This window comes from Poromitra crassiceps, assembly GCF_964638095.1.
Source record: "Poromitra crassiceps genome assembly, chromosome: 8".
Lineage (NCBI taxonomy): Eukaryota > Metazoa > Chordata > Actinopteri > Beryciformes > Melamphaidae > Poromitra > Poromitra crassiceps.
This window is the reverse complement of record NC_139629.1, coordinates 33,061,176-33,063,675: the sequence shown is the minus strand read 5'-3', so window position 1 is coordinate 33,063,675 and position 2,500 is coordinate 33,061,176. Positions and strand designations below refer to the sequence as shown.

General features: G+C 42.2%; 1 protein-coding gene across 1 annotated transcript in view; it reads right to left on the bottom strand.

The window, feature by feature from the left end:
• The window catches only part of LOC310781072 (semaphorin-3F-like), a 15,633-nt gene extending 14,712 nt beyond the window's left edge, over positions 1-921 (bottom strand). The window contains exon 1 of the mRNA XM_083641613.1: positions 467-921. The gene's annotated coding sequence lies outside the window, so the exon portion shown is untranslated. The remainder of the gene's footprint in view (positions 1-466) is intronic.
• Positions 922-2,500: the final 1,579 nt, after the last annotated feature.

The following is a 2,500-nucleotide window of genomic DNA, read 5'->3' as shown; positions in this document are numbered from 1 at the left end:
CATCTAAAATTATGATTGAACAAAAAATATATAACTAGAAACATGATATTCATCATATTCAAAACCTTGAAATATCCAAATTGTGACCATCATCTCTCACCAGTAAGAAATACCTATCACTGGTGGTGTGTGCCTGTCAATGGTGATTTTGGTGACCCATTGTAGCTACTACTTCATGGTATATTTATTTTTTCTGTTACGATATTTCTGTAGATTGATAGTGATATGTGGTATTTGAAATTTCTGCTTTATAATATTCATAGCCTTTAGAATATAGCCTAGCTATTAGGCTATTAGGGGCTAGGCTTCCATGGGGAGTGCACACTACCTGTGAACTCGACATCCCGATATATTAGAAACCGTTCTATTTACTTCAATGATCTAGGAAACAGGTTAAAAGTTGAGGTAGAGAGAGATAGAGAGAGAGAGAGAGAGAGAGAGAGAGAGAAAGAAAAAGTTGTCCTACCTTTTCTTCTTTGACTTTCTCGATAGCCGCTCGAGTCGCAGATAGAAAACTTGCAGGATGTTATCGCTGCATTCCCGGCGCGTTTCGCACCTCGGTCGGAGGAGCGGGGGTTGGAAAAATATTTCCCAGTCTGCAGTGCAGGAGGAATACAACGATCCAACGCGTTTTAAAATCCCATTGATAAAGAAAGAAAGAAAGAAAGAAAGAAACGCTGCGTATTAGTCGACGGTATTCCTACAACAGGGGAAGAGAGAGATTTAAAAAGAAGCAACAATTGATCCCTGGATGCTTATTCCACTCCTCAAAAGACGAAGAAGAACAAACTTTAGGTATGGAGGATCGCAGCAACCATCACCACCCCCAGGCTATCTGCTGCCTGCGATCAAGATGTTCCTCCATGTATCCTTCACTGGGAGTTTGATGCTGTTCCAGGGCTGAAGAAGCAGTGACCAGGTGCAGGTGTTGGGAGTGTGTGCGCCCCCGCTGTCCTCTCCCGTCTGTTCTGCCCCCCACCCCTCCCCTCTCCTGTTGGCCCACAGCAGCATTGGACCAAACCTATTGGTACACCATATGTGTGTTATTAACCCTTTTCATGCTTCCATTTACACTGCTTTCTAGCTACAATTTAATTTATTATTATTAATATATATGTTTTTTTTGCTGTTTATTTGCACTGGATTTGATTGAGTTTGGTGGAACCAGTGTTGGGGGGGTAACTCATTACAAAAGTATCATATTACCTGTAATATATTACTTTTAGCAGTAACCCAGGAATATAACTTATTACTTATAGGATTTCAGTAATATTATACCAGTTACTTTGTCAAGTAACTCAAGTTACAAATGGAGTTACATTTGATTAAATCAAAGCACATATTTCAAAAAGATATAATCATTTCCTAATCAAACTGTCTGTTTTTATGCACTACAGATGACAATAAGAAAGGAAAAGAATAACATTTAGAATTTTGGATGGTTTACACTGATTTCGAGGCGGTTTAAATTATTTTTCGGGATGGTTTCCGGTGCTGCAATGTCATTCTACTGCTGCTGTTGTTTTGGTAAAAGTAATGCAAAAGTAGTGTAATAAGTAACGAGTTACTCTACACAGAAAGTAATATTGTAAAGTAACTAGTAATATGTAGTATATTACATTTTGAAAGTAACTTGCCCAACACTGGGTGGAACCTGATGTGACGTGACTTACACGCCCAACTGTCTTATTTAAACGCTTTTCTCATTCACCAGGAGGCAGTTAACTGTGTCTTGAAAAATGCCACCATTGCTCTACTGCGCCGGGACAGATGAAAAAGATTCCTGAGATTCCTCGTTGGCCGGCTCCTGGCCTCACGACAATGGTGACAAAGTCAATGGGGAACGGGGGGGGGGGGGGGGGGGAACAGGGGGGGCTGGACATAAAGGACATCCATCGTCTTAATACAGCCCAGAGCTGCCCCGAGCTCGAAATGAAACTGCTCCGAGAGTGCTTTGTGGTCTAAGCTGTGACGCAGAAGGTGCACTGAAGACACAAAAGCACAGGCTGGATATATTCTCGGCAGTGATGGCCTCGCAGACAGTCAAATAAAATAAACACACCGGAGCAGAGCGGTGTGTCAGGGACAGCAGTGTGTGTGTGTGTGTGTGTGTGTGTGTGTGTGTGCATGTGAAAGGCCAAAGAGGAGGACAGTTCCTGGCAAACTTCAGGAACCTTCTGTTCAGACTTCCCTCTCCCAGAAATGACTTTTATGTGACAACATACTTGGGTTTCATGCGATTTCCATCGTTGGTTTTAACCAGATGTGATCACCAATGGTGTCTCCAAGATGTGTCCAGGGTTAAGAGTGGAGGGGGTCGCCCATGTTCACATTACAGCCAAATCCGATTTGCTGCTAAAGTCGTTAGTCATCATGATCTTAATTGGTTTCCCAAAATCTGATTTGGGAGTGTGTCCGCACTGCCAGAAATCTGATTTGGGCAAGTGTTCAAGTCGGATCCAGGTGTCCAGATACAATGAAACTCATAAAACCAATCTGA